At 35.2% G+C, this 21,619-nt stretch overlaps 1 long non-coding RNA gene and 1 pseudogene across 1 annotated transcript in view; both read left to right on the top strand.

Annotated features, from left to right (window-relative positions):
* LOC141562943 (uncharacterized) overlaps nucleotides 1-1,598 on the top strand; it is a 38,805-nt gene extending 37,207 nt beyond the window's left edge. Inside the window, exon 3 of the long non-coding RNA XR_012488288.1 lies at nucleotides 1,514-1,598. This is a non-coding gene — a long non-coding RNA (uncharacterized LOC141562943). The remainder of the gene's footprint in view (nucleotides 1-1,513) is intronic.
* A 2,153-nt stretch (nucleotides 1,599-3,751) lies between these two features.
* Nucleotides 3,752-21,619, top strand: part of LOC141562228 (small ribosomal subunit protein uS5-like) — a 44,225-nt pseudogene continuing 26,357 nt past the window's right edge.

The following is a 21,619-nucleotide window of genomic DNA, read 5'->3' as shown; positions in this document are numbered from 1 at the left end:
GATCTGAAATGAATCTCAATTTCTTTTGAGGAATGGAAGTTTATTAATTTATAAGGTTTTTAAGAAATTTAAGTCCAGAATGTCATCCACATTAACAAGCCCTATGATTTTAAACTAGAAGGGATATGGTAAATGTTTATTAAAGGATCTGGTAGTCCAATTTATTCCAATTTAGCATCTCTCTCATGGCTGGGAGGCTATATCTTTATGTTAAAACAAAAGTTGATTCTTTGAAATTTCTATCCATTTTTCTGGTTCAGTCATATAGGCTGAAATGTGATAGTTACTATATCATGACCTATCACTGCTGCCTCTTTCTCCTGAGTTTTCTCTCTCCAGGGACCAATTATCTCTAGTTCTTTCAACCAGCCTTCATGTGGTATAAACTTGAGACTCTACCATTTTGGTTATCCTGAACTCTCCGGTTTATCAATGTCCATCCTAAATAAATTGTTACCCACCTAAATAGTTACCCACATCTAAATTCGATACTTTGGGTTTGTGTGGACTCTAATCAACTTTATCTGGAATTTGTTCTTCTCCTAATATAGCCCAAGGTTACATTAACTTTTGTTATTGTTGTCAGTTATCATATCATTTTATTAACTCTCTTTGAGTCTATTACAATCATCAGAAACCTATCAGATGAACTGCTATCCAGCCATGTATCCTCATCTTGTACTATCAAAGTCAGTTTTTTCAACCCATAATATATTATATTTTATTTTATTGGTTTTATCTCAATGTTCTAGTCTGCAAGATCTTTTCACATCCTGCCTTCATCATCCACTTAATTAATTATTTTTCCTTGCTTTGATTATGCCATTCTTTTATCCAAGTCTCTAATAATAACCTGTAACAACCCAAGTTGAGATGCCAATCCATGGGACACTCCACTAGAGACCTCCCAAGTTGACACTGGAAAATTGAATTGCCCTTTGTGTTTGGCCTTTCAGTTTCTGAATTTAATTTGCTATCATTTAGGCCACCTTACTATGTTCTTTCCCTGAAGAATAATCTGAAATATTTTAATGTACATTTTGCTAAAAAACTATGTAAGATATGTTTATCTAATTCTCTTGATCTATCATCTTAATAACCTTGTTTATAAAAGAAAATAAGGGTTATTTGGCATAACATGTAATTAAGGAAGATATGCTTATTCTTTGTGATGTCTGTTTCCTTTCCTAAATATTCATTCACAATTTCTTTAATAATATGTTCTAGAATTTTGATAACATTGGAAGTTAAACTCATTAAGATGTGGTTTTCATAGTCTATTCTCTGACATCTTAGGAAAATGATGAAATTCTTTCCTTCCGGTAACATAATACTTCTGTTTTCTATGATGTTTTCACATGTCACTGATGGTGATCCAGAACTGTCATTCTCTTGTTCTTTAACTCACTGAGATATAATTTATCTGGGCCACATAAATTTAATTCATCAAGGATGGCTAGATCATTTTTATGATTACCATTGAATATTGACTTCTTATTATCCATTTTTTCAGGTCATTCTCCTTGGCAGAAAAAATAGAAGACAAAGAACAAAGGAGTACCTTTGCCTGTTATTTGTTGTCATTAATTGTTATGGGCCAGAACTCTGTACTTGAAACAAGGATTCTTACAAGATGTTAAGTCAATGGAATTGATGGTTATCTAGTTTAGCATGGTGATTGATAGTTCTCTAGTTCAATATGATTGACTTAATCTTACAGCAAATAATGATTCCCTAGTGATATAATGATTGCTTTATACCCAGTATACTGCATATAAACTAGGATAAACTCAGCCAGAGTCAGACTTGGAGAGGGCTTGGCGACACTCCTGAAAGGGAATTGGAACAGACTGGGGGAAAACAGTGGCTGGAGGCTAGAGCACAAGATCTTGGACTAGAGATGGACTTCAAGACAGAGACTGCTTTGGTGGTCCTCCTGCCTCCCCCAGAAACAAAGACACATTCTGGAGGACCTCAAGAAAGCTAGCCCAGGCCCCAGGCAAGGAAACTAGACTGTAAAGGAGATAATAAAGAATTTGGACTTTATCCCTGGCTATTCTCATGGTGATTACTCTGCTAAAACGAAGTTTGATCCAAAGACCTCCAGAAAACTATATTTTGGCATCTGAACATGGGGTTAAGGACCTACTTCTGTGACCTGAAAATTGGGTGAGTACAAAAAAAAATAGATGAGAAGGAAACTTTGTTAAGGGCTAAACTAGTGTTTCAGCTGAAATGGGACAATTTTTAGAAAACAGCCTTCTCCACCACAAGGAAAATGTGTAGAGGGAAATGAGAAGAGGAGTCCAGCTCCAGGGCCACCCACAAAAAACAGGTGGGACATGATGGCAGCCAAGGTTATACTCAGAGAATCTTTAGAAGTTCAAGATTCAGACATTATCAATCAGCAGAGAAGCAATCAAATGGGGGAAAGGAATTACAATTGGGGAGGATACGAGCTTTTTAACCCAAAAGAAGGGCAGTGTCCAGTGCAAGCAGCTCTAATGTAATCGCCAGATGATGTGGAGAGATCCAGAAAGTGGTGAATGGAAGGGACCAGATAGCTTAACTTCTTGGGAGAGAGGGTTTGCTTCTATATCTACAGATAGAGAATGAATCAATTGGGTGCCAATGAGTACTTTGAGAGAGATAGAAAAAAAGAAAAAAACCTTGAAACAAAGGAGAAGACCGAAGAAACATCTGACACTGAAAGAGCATGGATGACAATGAGACTGTTGCAGAGCTTCAAAACCAGCAGGAATCATTGGATTCCCTAACACATAAGACTGAAAAAGGAATTCAAAATTTGCAGGAATCATTGAATTCCGTAGCACATGATGAGATTATTGCAGGACTTCAAGACTTGCAGGAATCATTGTATTACCTGACACATGAAGTAATAGACAATAAATTGATTTTGGACTATTTCCAGGAATTATGGACATGCAAGATTCCTCATGTTGATTAATGTTGTTTGTTACATCACTATTAGCTTGTGTTACTATGTGCTTATGTAATATATCCCATGGTGATAGATTTATGTATACCTGATTCAAGTGAGACTCTTCAGAAACATGCTAACAAAATCTGGTTTGATTCCCCATTTCCCTTTGGTGTTTTCATCTCCCTTCCTGAGACATCAGGGAGGGTGTGATTACTTCCTTTTTTGGTGTTTTCACCCCTCTTTTCTCCTTTTTGGGGTTTTTACCTTCCTGAGAAATCAGGGAGAGTACCACCACCTATGTTCTAAAACAAAAGAAAGTGGGAGATGTTATGGGCCAGAACTCTGTACTTGAAACAAAGATTCTTACAAGGTGTTAAGTCAGTGGAATTGATAATACAATGATTATCTAGTTTAGCATGGTGATTAATATTCTCTAGTTCAGTTTGATTGATTTAATCTTACAACAAAGAATGGTTCCCTAGTGATATAATGATTAGTTTATACTCAGTATACTACATATAAACTGGGATAAACTCAGACAGAGTCAGACTTGGAGAGGGCTTGGAGACAGACTCAGAAGAGGACTGGAATAGACTGGGGGAAGACAGTGGCTGGAGCCTGGAGCACAAGCTCTCAGATTGAGACAGACTTTAAGACAGAGACTGTTGTGGTGATCCTCCTGCCTCCCCCAGTAAGCAAGACACATTCCGGAGGACCTCAAGAAAGCTAGCCCAGGCCCCAGGTAAGGAAACTAGACTGTGAAGAAAATAATATAGAATTTGGACTTCATCCCTGGCTATTCTCATGATGATTACTCTGCTGAAACGAAGTTTGGTACAAAGACCTCCTGAAAACCAATCAGAACACTACAATAAATCATCATCCCATCCAATACTAGTAGATGTTATAGCCCTTTTTTTCCCTCTTCTTTTCCTCAGTATTGCTAATACAAATCCTAAGAATCCTTTTTCTTATCCTTTGCTTTACTGGTAGGCCTGAAACCTCATTTACATGTTTAGTACAAATTAGAGCCTACAGAAGGGAAGTATCAATAAATCAATAATAGCTATCATTTTCAGGGAGGTCTTCAATCAGAACATGGAATTTGAGCTATACCCTAAGATATGGGTATCATTCAAAGGGAAAGAGAAAGGGGCAGAATTCATGTTACTGGAGATCACTTAAATAGTAAAGAGGAGAATGATCTCAATTAAAACTTCAAGGCTGAAATCCAGAAACTATATTCTTATTAAAAACTGAGCAGGACAATCTAGTATTTGATAAATCCCCAAACTCCAACTTCTGGAATAAGAATTCACTATTTGACAAAAAATTGCTGGGATAAATGGAAAAATAATATGTCAGAAAATTGGCATAGATCTACATCTCACACCCAGTACCAAAATAAGGTTATAATGAAAATGATTTGGGCATAAAGGATGATACCATAAACAAATTAGGAGAACAAAGAATAATTTACCTATCAGATCTTTGAAGAAAAGTGGAATTTATGACCAAAGAAGAACTAGAGAACATTATGAAAGCGGCTCAGGGATCCAAAGCAATTGCAGACTTTGGACAGAAAATGCCATTTGCATCCAGAAAAAGATCTAAGAAGACAATTCTTTTTTTCTGTTTTTTTAATCTCTCCCATTGTCTTTCCCTTTTGCTCTGATTTTTTTTTTCTTTCCCAACATGGGATTGATAAAGCAATGCATGTTACAAATAAACTTTAAAAAAATCTGAGAAAGAAACCCCAAAATTACAAGAAACAGTAGAACTACTTTTCCTCCTCTTTTTTCACTTTGACATAACATAGTAAATAAAAAAAAAAAAACTCAAGAGATTTTTTTTTTTGGGGGGGGAAGGATTCAAGTTTCTAGATATCAGTAGTCTCTTTGTATTTTCATTAATCTACAAAACTTCCTCTTTCATTCTTCTTCATGGACTATAAGAAAAAGGCCAAACTATTCAGTTTGGTATTCTAAGACCTTCAGAATCTAGTTCTCATATTTTTTCCCCAACTATATTTTCTAGGCATGGAATTCATTATCCTTCACTTCCACTTTAAAGAATCCCTTCCTTTATTTAAGATGCAGCAAAAACATCACTTTTATATGATGATTTACAACTCTAATTTCTAGTGTATAAAAATTAATGGTACTAATTCATAGAAGGAAGTTGGAAAGTACTTATTACTATTTTGACACAAGTTTTTTAGGTGCAGAATTTCAGATACTTGTTTCCCTTTGTTAGTCAATTAACAAGAGTGTATCAGACACTTAGCAAGGGGAATCCAAATACAAATCAACACAGTCTTTATTCCCAAGGAATCTACATTCTGATGATAGAGACAATTATATATTTATAGAAGTATATTTGGAATAAATACAAATAGAAATTATAAATAACACCTTTTTTCAGCAAAAAAGTGAGTTTTAACCATAAAAGTTCTGAAAGCAAATGCCTATTTCAGAGAAGGACATTTGCTAGTTGGTCACTGATAAAATATTTAATAAATCTTTGCATTATTGTCTCTTTTTATTACTTTATTTCCTAACTTTAATTATTTGCAAATTAACAAGCTTCTAGAAGAGGTTACCAGGACAAAGAGAAAGCATGCTGTCTAAGGGTCAAAAGAGATCATATAAGCAAGTACATTGTAAACTTTAAAGTACTTTCTAAATACAATCTATAATAACAAGTACAATAATAATGGCTACAATTAGATGTATAGATGTATATATGTATATATGTGTGTGTGTATTTATATATATACACACACATATATGAAAACCAATCTCTATATACTTCTATTTTTTTTCAGTTTTTTCTCTGGATGCAGATAGCTTCTTCCTTCATATGTTTAAAATAGTCAAAATGACTTAGTCACTCAAAGTTGTTCTTAAAATAATATTATTGTTACTATCTACAACATTCTCTTGGTTCTCCTCACTTTGCTTTCATAATATCATGCAAGTCTATCCATGTTTTTCTAAAATCATTGAGCACAGTAGTACCCCATCACAATTATATGCTACAACTTGTTCCACCATTTCCCACTTGATAGGTATTCCTGAAATTTCTGGTTCTTTGCCAACACAGAAAGAACTATTATAAATATTTTAGAATTTTGTGTTAGAACCCATAGGGTTTTTTCCCCCTTTCCTCTAATTTTCTTGGGGAAATAGTAGTAATTATATATAAGTAGATAAAAGAAAGGCAGCTAAGTAGCACAGAAGGTTTGTGCTGGAATCGGAAATAGCTGAGTTCAAATCTGTGTGACCCTGGGCAAATCACGTAATCCTGTTTGTCTCATTTTCCTTATCTGTAAAATAAGCTAGAAGCAAACATTAATATCTTTGTCAAGTAAAACCCAAATAGAGTCACAAAGAGTCAGATGTGATTAAAATTAGTAAAGTAAAATAGCAGTTTAAACTTAAATAGTGACCATCCCTAAAATTCTATTCTTTTTCATTCTATTCTTATATCTATTATGCTATTTATTATAGAGCTGAAGAATAGGAGACTAGAAAGTGCTATATAACAAACTATAGGAACTAAGTTGAAGGTTTTGGTTTTTCCATACCTGGTGAAATTGGAACTGACAGGGCTATGTTCTTATATAGTTGGCTCCCATTATAGTTTAAATATAATATACTTATTTTTCTTTATAGAACCAGGTTATTTTTCACCTAAAGGTGTTTGACATTTTCCTAGTCTAGAAGTCAGCAGGATCCTTAGTTGTGAATATGACACACTAATTCATAATAAGAGTAGGCAAAGACAGGGAAGAAAGAAAGGGAGGAAAAAGAGGGAGAGAGACAGACAGACACATATACAGAGACACAGACACAGAAAGATAGATGAAGAGACAGAGGGAAGGAGGTATAGAGGGAAGATGAAAAGAGGGAGGGAAGAAAAAAGAGGTGAGAGTGAAAGTATAAAGAGAATGAGGGAAGAAGGAATGGAAAGAAGGAGGAAAAGAGAAGGAAAAAGAGAGAGGAGAGGGAAAAACAGAGAGGAAGAGACAATGTTTGGAAATAAAAGAATTTATCATGCACATCTCCATTTGAAATTAGTTGCCAGATCTTATTAACATCTCTTGCATCCATTCTCTTCTCTCCACTCATATAGCCAGCCTTCTAGTTCAAACTCTCCTATTGCTTGTTGCAGTGTCATCCTAATTGTTCTCCATGCCTCTAGTCTTTCCCTTCTTCAATCTATTCTCTACATAACTGCCAAAATGATTAATATAGTACTATTAAAGCATAGTTATAATCATGTTATTCTATAATGGCTAATAAGTTTCAGTGGCCTCCTATTGTTTTTAATTCCTCTGTATGGCTTTCAAAGGTCCAGACAATCTGATACCAGAATATAGTTTCAGACTTATTTCACAATTTTTTCCTTCATGTTGTCTCTTCTATCTTCACGCCTAAAATAGCCAGCTAAGTCACCTATCCTTTTAGTATCCATAGCTTTCATTAAGACTTAGCCTTGTAGCTTTTTTTGATTCCTTCAAAAATTAGTGTTCATTCTACCCCCCCACCAATTTACTCTGTTTAATTTTTATAAATTTACTGAATGTCCCTCTTCCAGTATTCTACTGAAGATTAAATCTAATCAGGTTATATTTTCTTTTAAAAAATTTAATTCATAAAACCAAAAGTTGGTTTTATGAAAAAGCCAAAAAAATAGATAAACCTTTGGTAAATCTGATCAGAAAAAGGAAAGAGGAAAATCAAATTGTTAGTCTTAAAAATGAAAAGGGGGATCTTTCCACCAATGAAGAGGAAATTAGAGAAATAATAAGGAATTACTTTGCCCAACTTTATGCCAATAAATTTGATAATTTAAGTGAAATGGATGACTTCCTCCAAAAATATGGGCTTCCTAGATTAACAGAGGAAGAGATAAATTGCTTAAATAGTCCCATTTCAGAAAAAGAAATAGAACAAGCTATTAATCAACTCCCCAGGAAAAAATCCCCAGGACCAGATGGATTTACATGTGAATTCTACCAAACATTTAAAGAACAATTGGCCTCAATGTTATATAGACTATTTGAAAAAATAGGGGATGAAGGAGTCCTACCAAACTCCTTTTATGACACAGACATGGTACTGATACCTAAACCAGGTAGATTGAAAACTGAGAAAGAAAACTATAGACCAATTTCCTTAATGAATATTGATGCTAAAATCTTAAATAAGATATTAGCAAAAAGACTTCAGAAAATCATCTCCAGGATAATACACTATGATCAAGTAGGATTTATACCAGGAATACAGGGCTGGCTTAATATTAGGAAAACTATTAGTATAATTGACCATATTAATAATCAAATTAATAAAAGCCATATGATCATCTCAATAGATGCAGAAAAAGCATTTGATAAAATCCAACATCCATTCCTACTAAAAACGCTTGAGAGTATAGGAATAAATGGACTATTCCTTAGAATAATCAGGAGCATCTATTTACGACTGTCAGTAAGCATATATGCAATAGAAATAAACTGCAACCTTTCCCAGTAAGATCAGGAGTGAAACAAGGTTACCCACTATCACCATTACTATTCAATATAGTACTAGAAACGCTAGCCTCGGCAATAAGAGCTGAGAAAGAGATTCAAGGAATTAGACTAGGAAATGAGGAAATTAAATTATCACTCTTTGCAGATGATATGATGGTATACTTAGAGAACCCTAAAGACTCTGCTAAAAAACTATTAGAAATAATTCAGAACTTTAACAAAGTTGCAGGATACAAAATAAATCCACATAAATCCTCAGCATTTTTATATATCACCAACAAAATGCAACAGCAAGAGATACAAAGAGAAATTCCATTCCAAACAAATGTTGAGAGTATAAAATATTTGGGAACCCATCTATCAAAGAAAAGTCAGAAATTATATGAGCAAAATTATGAAATACTTGCCACAAAAATAAAGTCAGATTTAAATAATTGGAAAGACATTCAGTGCTCTTGGATAGGCCGAGCGAATATAATATAGATGACAATACTCCCCAAACTAATCTATTTATTTAGTGCTATACCAATCAGACTCCCAAGAAACTATTTGATGACCTAGAAAAAATAACAAAATTCATATGGAAGAATGTTAGGATTACTAGGTGAGAACTCAGGTTGTCTGGACAGTGACAAGGTGAGAATTCAGGTTGTCTGGACAATTACAAGGTGAGAACTCAGGTTGACTTGATAGAAGGAGCAAGCTCATTGGCTGAAGTGGTTCTTCCCAGAAGCCCTTGCATTATCCCATGCCCATTCTCTGGGAGAATAAAAGAGAGAACAGTGGGCCTGGAAAGTGAGTCTACATGGAGAAGGATAAGAGCTGGAGGAGATTCAAGGAGAAGGTCTCTGCATTGCATCAGGCTTGACGGGGCTCTCTGCAGGAAGGGAAGTCACTTCTAAGGACAAGAGTTAACAGCAACTGCCTGGAGACAACGGTTCACTACAGGAAGAAGAATCTGTCTGAAAGATTTGAGTAGACACAGCAGATCTCTTCCCAGAGAGCGATCCAGCAGCTTCTGGAGACGACAGCTCGCTACAGAAGAATAAAAGGTCGAGAATTGCAAGGAAACTAATGGAAAAAAAGTCAGAGGAAGGTGGTCTAGGTGTACCTGATCCAAAGCTATATTATATAGCAGCAGTCACCAAAACCATTTGGTATTGGCTAAGAAATAGACCAGTCGATCAGTGGAACAGATTAGGTACAAAGGACAAAAAAGGGTACATCTATAGCAATCTAGTCTTTGACAAACCCAAAGATACCAAAATTAGGGATAAAAATTCATTATTTGAAAAAAACTGTTGGGAAAACTGGAAATTAGTATGGCAGAAATTAGATATGGATCCACACTTAACACCATATACCAAGATAAGATCAAAATGGGTCCATGATTTAGGCATAAAGAATGAGATCATAAATAGATTAGAGGAACAGAGAATAGTCTGCCTCTCAGACCTGTGGAGGAGGAAGGAATTTATGACCAAAGAGGAATTAGATATCATTATTGATCACAAAATAGAAGATTTTGATTACATCAAACTAAAGTTTCTGTACAAACAATACTAATGCAAACAAGATTAGAAGGGAAGTAACAAATTGGGAAAATATTTTTACAGTTAAAGGTTCTGATAAAGGCCTCATTTCCAAAAATATATAGAGAACTGACCCTAATTTATAAGAAATCAAACCATTCGCCAATTGATAAATGGTCAAAGGATATGAACAGACAATTCTCAGATGATGAAATTGAAATTATATCCACTCATATGAAAGTGTTCCAAATCACTACTAATCAGAGAAATGCAAATTAAGACAACTCTGAGATACCACTACACACCTGTCAGATTGGCTAAGATGACAGGAACAAATAATGATGAATGTTGGAGGGGATGTGGGAAAACTGGGACACTGATGCATTGTTGGTGGAGTTGTGAAAGAATCCAACCATTCTGGAGAGCAATTTGGAACTATGCCCAAAAAGTTATCAAACTGTGCATACCCTTTGATCCAGCATTGCTGCTATTGGGCTTAAAGAAATACTAAAGAGGGGAAAGGGACCTGTATGTGCCACAATGTTTGTGGCAGCTCTTTTGCTAGTGGCTAGAAACTGGAAGATGAATGAATGTCCATCAATTGGAGAATGGTTGGGTAAATTGTGGTATATGAAGGTTATGGAATATTATAGCTCTGTAAGAAATGACCAGCAGGACGAATATAGAGAGGTTTAGAAAGACTTAACATTAACTGATGCTGAGTGAAATGAATAGAACCAGAAGATCTCTGTCCACTTCAATGCTGTATGAAAGATTTATTCTGATGGAAGTGGATATCTTCAACATAAAGAAGATCCAACTCACTTCCAGTTGATCAATGATGGACAGAAACAACTACACCCAGAGAAGGAACACTGGGAAGTGAATGTAAATTGTTAGCACTACTGTCTATCTACCCAGGTTACTTATACGTTTGGAATCTAATACTTAACGTGCAACAAGAAAATTGTATTTACACACATATATTGTATCTAGGTTATACTGTAACACATGTAAAATGTATGGGATTTCCTGTCATTGGGGGGAGGAAGTAGAGGGAGGGAGGGGATCTTTTGGAAAAATGAATACAAGGGATAATGTTATAAAAAAATTACTCATGCATATATACTGTCAAAAATTTTTATAATTATAAAATTAAAAAAAAAATTCTATTTCCCTTCATTTTCTCTGTCCACATAGCATATCATATCCTTACCAGTGGGTGCTCTTTCCAAGGAATGTAAATTTTGATTGCTGAAGCCCTGTAAGATATCTCGGGGTTCATAAGACATCTGTCTCTCTTAAGGACCATGCCTTAAATACAAATCATTCTGGCTCTCATTGACTGGCCAACAAACAGGTCCCAGGCCAAGCTCTACTTGGTCCTAACATTTCTGTTTTGGCTTTTGACTGAGTCTATTTTTCTGCCTTATTTCTTACCTAACCTTAATCACTGATTATGTATTGCCTCAGTCAAACTGAGACTTGTTAAAGACCTTATTTTTAAAAAGTCAAAATCTTTCATTGCATTGGGGATGATGTTGTCCTGATCTATATCTTTCCACTGGACCCAGATGGCTCTAGAGGAGAAAGTGAGGCTGGTGATTTTGCATAGCCATACATCACTTAAATCTACTTGCTTATTATGGCATTACTGCCTGCTATCATGGTTCTCTTTTAGAGGACCATATATTCCCAGAACCTATCACAATTCCTTGCACAAATTAGGAGTTTAATGTTTGTCAAACTGAATTTAATTCAATTAGATCAGTTTCCTGTGTTTTAGATCATTATAGTACATCTCTGTTGTGTATCCTGAGATGTGGAATTCTTTCATCAAACAGTAAGTATCTCGGCAGTTGTGAGACAAAACCATTTATTTTTCCACATCTCCAAGAGAAAATATAGAGAGAAACAGATTATTTCTGAGCATAGAGGAGAATGGATACTTAGAAAGGAATGCCTTAACCACACCAGTGCTGTAGGAGAAGTGAGAGGACCTCCGATGGGAGGGAAGGGAAGGGGAAAGGGCCAAGTGAGAAGCTGTGAGGTGGTTTCTAGGGTGATTTTGGCAATGGGGTCGAGATCAGTTGTGACCTAGGGAGGCAAGGCATAATACAAAGAATGGGTTCCTTTCACTAAGCTAGGCTGGCTAGTAAAGGTCATCATAGCTTTGGAATACATTTATTTATTCTCCCTTCTTCCTATCAAGGAATCTGAGATCATAGGTTTGTTTCTGGAATCTTCATTGAAAGATAGGGTTCCAAAGATTATGTCTGTGCAGAAACAAACTAGAGCTGGACAATATATCAGGTTTATAAAAACTGGCTTTTGTGGCCATTTTGTGGTCATGTTGGCCTGGTTGTCAAGTTCCCCTTTGAAAGTGGCCACAGCTATTTGTGGTGCCATCATTCTGGCCAAGCTGTCCATCATTCCTGTGAGATGTGGCTACTGGGGGAACAAGACTGGCAAGTCTCATATAGTACCCTTCAAGGTCCCTAGGCATTGTGGACCAATTTGGAGTGCCTGTTCACTGCCCTTAGAGGTGCTGACATTGTTTCAATTCCTGTGCCTAAGAAGTTCCTGATGGTTGCTGCAATTGGTGACCATTAAACTTCTGCAAGGAGGTGTACTTCATTCTGGGCAACTTTTTTTTTTTTTAATTCATTTTTCCAAATTATCCCCTCCCTCCCTCCACTCCCTCCCCCCGATGGCAGGCAATCCCATACATTTTACATGTGTTACAATATAACCTAGATACAATATATGTGTGTAAATACCATTTTCTTGTTGCACATTAATTATTAGCTTCCGAAGGTATAAGTAACCTGGGTACATAGATAGTAGTGCTAACAATTTACATTTGCTTCCCAGTGTTCCTTCTCTGGGTATAGTTATTTCTGTCCATCATTGATCAACTGGAAGTGAGTTGGATCTTCTTTATGTTGAAGATTTCCACTTCCATCAGAATACATCCTTATATAGTATTGTTGTTTAAGTGTACAGCGATCTTCTGGTTCTGCTCATTTCACTCAGCAACAGTTGATGTAAGTCTCTCCAAGCCTCTCTGTATTCCTCCTGCTGGTCATTTCTTACAGAGCAATAATATTCCATAACCTTCATATACCACAATTTACCCAACCTCTGGGCAATTTTGTTAAAGCTATCTTTGATGCCATCTCCAAAACATACAACTATTTAATCCCAGGTCTGTTGAAGAAGATTGTGTTCATTAAGTATCCCTTTAGGAATTCACTAGCCATCTTGTGAAGATTCAAACTCATGTGTGTGTGTGTGTGTGTGTGTGTGTGTGTGTGTGTGTGTGTCCAAAGGACCCAGGCATCTGTTTTTTTTTTTTTTTAATAAACAAGAAATAAATTGAATTATGCTTTTTTTAAAAAAAAAAAAAAAGAAAGGAAAATAAAAGGAATCCTTCCTTTTTCTGCTCACAATTATTCTTGTTCTTAATATGAGTTCAAACTTTAAGAATTTACTTAATTTAAACTATGGTTTTCCTTGTTTTTTTTTTTTTTTTTTTTTTAATAAAAGACAGTGTATTTATCTATAGAAAGCTTGCCTTAGATCATGTCTACATTGTAACTTTTTTTATAGAATAGTCAAAAATAAGTAGAGAGTTTAAGTAACCACCATGATGATTCCAGTTTTTAAAAATGAGAGTGAGAAAATGTCATGGGGCCAGAATAATCCAGAATTCTTCACTGATTCAAATTCATTGGATAGTTATTTAACTTTCCAGTTCCTGAGGCTGTTGAAGTCACAGATAATATATCCAAATGGCTAGAAGGAATTGTGAGATTTATGCACATAATTACAGAAAAGAATGTATTATGAGACTTTCTCATGTTCTATACCACAATGAATGTTCCTTTGATAGCAATGTTATTCCCATTCATATTAGTGGGAGTTAGAGATACTAAGAGGAGCAGAATCCCATGCCAAGAATGTACAAAATGGTTTCCATGGAGCATAATTGCATAATTGTTTTAGAAGATTTCTTCATTTTATTTTCTTTTATGATTCTCTATTTCTTCATAAATTTATCCCCATTTGCCAAACAATCCTAAAAGTTACTTGAACATTTAAATATTGTAATGACTTTATTAATGTTAGAAAAGAAGCAATTTAAAAAAGACTAAGGATTATGCTATCTTCAACTCCATAATACAGATTCATTTTAAAAATGAAATTTTAAAGAGCTATTTTATTTTAGATTTTTAAAGGGAAACGTTTTTCTTCCTCCTGAATTTAAGAAGTCGAATGGGGCACTCTAGCAAGAAAGGCATATGGTTTATTTTCTTTTAATTTTCTTCAAGGGAATGTAACTATAAATTATTTTATTGTAGATCATTATATCCACAGTATCTTGATCAAAAATATAGTTTATATTTTATACTGTATAAAAATTATACAAGATTATAATAATTTTTGATAATACCTTATAAACTGTGTTTCTCAATTTCTGTGAGATTTTTATCTATTATAATATATGATATTATGTAATATATATTTATAATCAATAAATTATAATAAATAATAATTATTATTATAAATAAATATAAATAATTATAATTTATTTTTATAAATAACAAAATTACAAATAAATTATAACAAATAAATAATATATGAAAATATAATATTTATTATTCAAGACTCTTGCAATCCCAACATTCCCCTGTGCATTTCACTGGATACATGGAGAACATATATGCAACACTACATGAGCATATTCTTTTTTTCTTAAATTAGCCATGTGAGTCAAATATTGATTCTCTTGATGTTCATCTTTTAAAATATTACAGTCAAATTACTTAAACTGCTTATGCATTGTCAATTTCCAAAACAAGTTATATATCTGTATGGTAGGTCCTTAAAGTAACTGAGAAATAGGGGTGGGGGAAGCAATACAATATTTTAAGGTCAATTTTATTTTTAGTACTGAGAAGCAAAGTTTAAGCAATGGTAAACCAGCTTCTTTGAATATCTTCAGTAGCTAACAGCATAAAGACATTCAGACTATGGAAATGGGATGTTTTTAAGATCTTTTATGGAAAAAAAAAAAGCAAAAAAAGTATGTATGTTAAATACGCACTTATATCTGTAAATGCATTCAATACATATAGCTATCTAACCCCAGACCTGTGGAAGGAGATCTTGTTAAATCTCCCTTCAGGAATTCACTGACCATCACACACATGTCTATACAGAGGACCCAGGCAGCTGTTGTGGCAACTATATAGATTTTCTTTTCATAAACAAGGAATAAATTGGATTATGCCTATTAAAAAAAGAAAGGAAAAAGAAAAGGAAAAAAAAGGAATACTTCCTTTCTTTTCTTTAAAGGTAAACTTGTCCCTAATATAAGAGTTCAAACTTGTATGTATGTATATTTGTATGCATAGACATATGGATATTGAATGAAAAGTCAGAGTGGTAGTGGGACAGAAAACTCTATCAGCATAAATTTGTACCTGCTTGGTAACATACAGTCTTAGAGACGTATTCATACTCTTGAATATTTCTCAGGATAACCTGGTCATGACTGCATGATTATAGCAAGTTATTCAGACACTCTAAACTTCTGATATTCTTTATAGAAACAAGTAGGTGAGTAGATGGTACAGAAAAAATGAAGACTGAGTTTATAGTCAGGAAACCTCAGCTCAAATCTAATTTCAGATACTTACTATGATCCTAATCAAGTCATTTAACTTCTGTCTACTTTAGTTTCCTCAACTATAAAATGGGGATAATAATAGCATCTACCTCCCTGGTTGTTGTGAGGATCAAAAGAGATAATATTTGTAAAATTTTTGACTTAACACAGTTTCTGATATGTAGTAAGTGCTTAATAAATATTTATGTCCTTCCTTCCTTCCTTCCTTCCTTCCTTCCTTCCTTCCTTCCTTCCTTCCTTCCTTCCTTCCTTCCTTCCTTCCTCTCTCCCTCCCTTCTTTTCTTCCTCTCTTCCTCCCTCCATCTCTCCCTCTCTTCTCTCTCTCTATCATTTTCTCTCTCTTCTCTCTCTCTGTCTCTATCTCTGTCTCTCTCTCTTCCTTTCTTCCTTCTCATGTATAAAATTGAAATAATACTTCACCTACTAGGGGCAGCTAGGTAGCACAATAAATAGAACACCAGTCCTGAAGTCAGGAGGACCTGAGTTCAAATCTGATCTCAGACATTTAAAACTTCCTAGCTATGTGACCCTGGGTAAATCACTTAATCCCAATTGCCTGCCAAAAAAACCACAAAACTTCACCTACTCACCTCATAGGGTCGTCATGATGAAAGCACTTTATAAATTTTAATGTGTTGCATGAATGAAAGTTGTAGTAATATTCAAATTGTTATGTAAACCATCACTGTGAATAATATTATTAGATATATTCATAAAACACATTTGGAGATAAACACATGAAAAATCCTAGTTAAAAAGAATTAATAATAAGGAAAATAAACAAATTTGTACTTTTCACATTGGCATTTTTAATAATAAAAAAAATTTATCACACACTTATTATATATAGACGGAAGTAGAGACATGAGTATAGTTATAACTTCTTTCATTTACTCAAAAATATTTCTTTTTAAAATTTTTTAATTATAGATTTTTATTTTCAAAATATATACATGGATAATTTTTAACATTTATCCCTAGAAAAACCTGAGTTCTATTTTTTTCTGTTATGGGCCAGAATTTGAAACAAGGTGCTAAGTCACTGATAGAGACAATACTTATGTACTTAGTTCACACCTTTAGACTTCACACCTTTAAGAGAGCATATATAAGAAAAGGACAAAACTACTCTTGGATTTCCAGGAGATTCCCAAGTCAGAAGCCCACAGAAGCCCATAAGCTCACATTCTAGGAGGGGGAGTCAAATTCATTCCAACTTCCACCTTTGTGCTGGCTGGAGGCTGAAGGACAAACCTTTAGATTTGGAGACATTCGGAGGAAGCTCTTGGAAACAAGGAGAGAGATAGGCCTCTACTAAAGATAACTGGGCCCCAGGAAAGGAGACAAGACTTTAAAGGACAAAATAAAGGATCTAGACTTTAACTTCCTTCTGGCTGCATTTGATGTTATTACTCTAAACTGAAATAAAGGCTGCTCCCAGAAGCCCCTCAAGAAATCAGCTCCCAGAGAACATTACACTTTAGAGAAGAGAATATTACATTTTGACATCCAATGTTGGGCAGACACAATCCTGATTTCAGTGGAAAAACCTCTGATCCTGATTCAGTGGAAAAGTCTCTTCAACCCAAAAATTAGGGTGAATATAACAAGGAAACTTTATTAAAGAGCTAAAGTAGAATTTCAGCTGAAATGGGACAGATGTTTAGAAAACAGCCTTCTATATCTCTTCAAGAAAAATATGAAGATAGCATTGTCAGGGCTATGAAAAGCCAAGGTTTGATTATAATTTGGGAGCAGATCACCGAACTTCTAGAAACTGTACAGTACATATCTCCTTGGTTTTCTATGGAAAAAGAATTGGATTTAGAGGAGTGGAAATTAGTAGGAGAGCAACTTTGTCAATACTACAACAAAATGGACCTGACTCAATTTTCAAACACTTAATACTTATAATTTAATACAACTGGCTTTAGAAAATTATATAAGTTATAGAATAAGGAAAAGAAAAAAAAAAGAGCAGGTGGTGGAGGAGCCAACTAAACTAGGTGAAAAGAATAAAGAATCAGATAAGAATTCGAAACAGGAGAAATTAGATCATTCCATATCCCCTGACCTACTTCCCTTAATTAATCCTTCATGGGAGGAGGGAGAAGGAGGAGGGGGAGAGGCAGTGATACAAACAGAACCACATATTAAGCAGCCTATGAAAATATTAGAAAAGGCACTGGTTAAGGCAAAAAAATGAAGGACAGGATGTATCTGATTTAATACATGCATACCCTGTGATTGAAGAGCTTGACTCTTCAGGTCAAAAAAGGAGAAGATACACTCCTTTTGATCTGGAAAATATTAAGGATTTGAAAAAAGGTTGCACTCTTTGTGGGGCTACATTATCTTATGTTAAGATGTTACTAGATAGCTTATGAAATCCTAACCCCCAGTGACTGGAAATCCATAACAAGGGCATGTTTAGAACCTGGACAAAACTTGTTGTGGCTTTTGGAGTATCATGAATTATGTAGGATTCAAGCCAGATGCAATAGGCAAACAGGAGTTAATGTACAAATCACTTTTGACCAACTAGCTGGTGAAAGTCAGTATGGAGAGAATTCAGAACAGATTAATTACCCCACAATAGTTTATGAACAGATCGCCACTGTTGCAACAAAAGCTTGGGGTTCCCTCCCTGGACAAAAAGATCGAGGGGAAGCCTTTACAAAAATAGAGCAAGGTCCCAATGAACATTTTGTGGGATGTTTGCAGACATCTGTCACAAGAATTATTGGAGAGAATGTAGCTACAGAAATAATGACCAGACATCTGGCTAAGGAAAATGCCAATGAGGTTTACAAAAGAATTATATGGGGACTACACAAAGATGTTCCTTTAGAGGAGATCATGAAATGCTGTGCTACAGAGGCACAAATGCTTATTATACCCAGACTATGATGAACATAGGAAGACAGGATCCCTCTTGGCAAGGGACTTCTAGAGAGAATTGTCATGTTTTCAATGTAGAAAGATTGGACATATGAAAGCCCAATGTAGATATGGAGATAGAGTGAGAAGACAGGCTGAGAGAAAACCCAAAACCCTATGTCCAAAATACCACAAGGTCTTCCACTGGGCCTCAGAATGTAGATTGACTCAGGCAAATGAGAGGCAGGGCCCAGCTCCAAGATATCATACAAAAGACAGGTGGGGCATGATGGCAGCTGAGTTTACACCCAGAGAAGGTCAAGGCTCTGATATGATCTATCAGCCAAAAAGTAATCACATGGCAGAAAGGGATTTCATGATCAACCAACAGAAAAGCAATCAGATAGCAGAAAGGGAGTACAACTTGGGGGGAATACAGGCCTTTTAAACCAATAGGGGAGTGTCCAGTGCAAACAACTTTAGTGTAATTGCCAGATGATGAGGAGATTTAGAAAGTGGTAAATAGAAGGGACTAGATAGGTTAACTGCCTAGGAGAGAGGATTTGCTTGTATATTTACAGATGGAGGAGGAAACAGATGGAGAGGGAAATAGATGGCTAGCAATGAGCACCTGGAGAGAAACAGAAAAGGATAAAAACCTCAAAACAAAGGAGAAAAATCTAAGAAACATCTGACATTGAAAGAGCATGACTGATAATAAGACTGTTGCAAGACTTGAAAACTAGCAGGAATCATTGGATTCCTTGAGATGAAAAATTGTTGATAGAGACTCATGCAGGACTTAAAAACCAGCAGGAATCATTGGATTCCCTAACACAAGATGAGACTATTGCAGGACTTCAAAACTTGAAGGAATTATTGGATTCCTGCCACATGAACTAATGGACAATAGATTCCTTTTGGACTATTTGTAGGACTTATGGACATGTATAATTCCTCATGTTGATTCATGTTAATCAGGTTACTAGCCTGTGTTATGTTGCTATGTGCTTATGTAATTTATGTAATTATGTGTAATACCTCCCATATTGATGGACTTATGTATACCTGTTTCAAGTGAACCCCTTTAGAAACCCGCTAATCTGATTTGATTTCCCATTCCTTTGGTGTTTTCATCTCCCTTCCTGAGAAGTCAGGGAGGGTGTGACCACCTCCTTTTTATGGTGTTTTCACTTCTTTTTTGAGCAGTCAGGGAAGGCATGACCACCTTCTTTTTTTTGGAGTTCTCACCTCCTTGAGAAGTCAGGAGGGTCATGACCACCTATGTTCTAAATCAAAAGAAAGTGGGAGATGTTATGGGCCAGAACTTGAAATAAGGAGCTAAGTCACTAATAGAGACAATGCTTATGTACTTAGTTCACACCTTTAGACTTCACACCTTTAAGAGAGCATATATAAGAAGAGGACAAAACTACTCTTAGATTTCCAGGAGATTGACAAGTCAGAAGGCCACAGAAGCCAACAAGCCCACACTCTAGGAGGCGAAGTCAAATTCATTCCAACTTTCACCTTTGTGCTGGCTGGAGGCTGAAGGACAAATCTTTGGATTCAGAGACATTCAGAGGATGCTCTTGGAACCAAGGAGAGAAATAGGCCTCTATTAAAGTTAACTGGGCCCCAGGAAAAGAGACAAGACTGAAGGACAAAATAAAGGATCTGGACTTTAACTCCTGGTTGCATTTGGGGTGATTACTCTGAACTGAAACAAAGGCTGTTCCCAGAAGCCCCCCAAGAAACCTGCTCCCAGAGAACATTACGCTTTAGAGAAGAGAATATTACATTTTTCCCTCCCTTCTCCCCCTCCTCCAATCAGCAAATGATCCAATATATGTTAAACATGTGCAATTCTATACATATTTCTACAAATATGTTTTACAAGAAAAATCAGATCCAAAAGGAAAAAAAATGAGAAAAAAATGCAAGCAAACAACAAAAAGAGTGAAAATACTATGTTGTGTCAATATTCCATTCCCACCGTCCTCCCTCTGGGCACAGATGGCTTTCTTCATCAGAAGACCATTGGAATTGGTCTGAATCACCTACTGATGAGAGCCATGTCCATCAGAATTGATCATTATATTATCTTCCTGTTGCTGTGTATAATGATCTCCTGGTTCTGCTCATTTTATTTAGCATCAGTTCAGTTCATGTAAGTCTCTCCAGACCTCTCTGAAATCATCCTGCTGGTCATTTCTTATAGAACAATAATATTCCATAACATTCATATACCATAACTTGTTCAATAATTCTCCGATTTCTGGGCATCCACGCAATTTCTAGCTAAAAATATTTAACTGCATGTCATTGCACAATGAATTGGGGATTGATTTTCCTCAGACTCATTGATGTTTAACAGCATAAAGCTTAAGGAGCTCAGCATTTGGTTCAAAATTCAGGATTTTGTGAATTGGATTCTTAAAAAAAGATAGGAAATATTGTTACTTAGAAATAATGTAATTTCTGATGAAACAATCTTGTCAAAGGTGGTTATTTTCACATATATATGTATATACATATATATATAATACTAAAAACTCTAATTCTCCTAATTCCTCATTTGTAAGGTGTTCCAGCTTGTTCATGCCCACTATGTACCTCTCTATTGTTGCTGGTTTTTTAATTCAATTATTGGAAGCCACACAACATTACTCTAGAATACTGAGACCATTAAATAAGATATTTCAGAAGCAAATATAATTTGTCCTGAGCTTAAGAAATTCAATAGATCTTAAAAGCAAAAGAAAACAATTTGTGCTCAGAGAACTATAATATTCATGTTATAATTTTATAGTATACTAACAGTTATATAGTACAGAATTATTATTTGCCATTTAGAAATAAGGAACTTAAGGCACAGGGAGGAACATATAATATTAAATGTTAATGCTTAAAAGCAGTTTTCAGAATGCAAAGTCATGGCTTTTGTAGACTAATTTCACCACATCCCTTTTTTGAAATTGCCAAAATCTAAATCTAATTCAGTCATTCATGAGGCTTCAAAGAAAAGA

Source organism: Sminthopsis crassicaudata, chromosome 3 (genome assembly GCF_048593235.1).
Source record: "Sminthopsis crassicaudata isolate SCR6 chromosome 3, ASM4859323v1, whole genome shotgun sequence".
Classification (NCBI taxonomy): Eukaryota; Metazoa; Chordata; class Mammalia; order Dasyuromorphia; family Dasyuridae; genus Sminthopsis; species Sminthopsis crassicaudata.
This window is presented reverse-complemented; position numbering and strand designations above follow the sequence as displayed.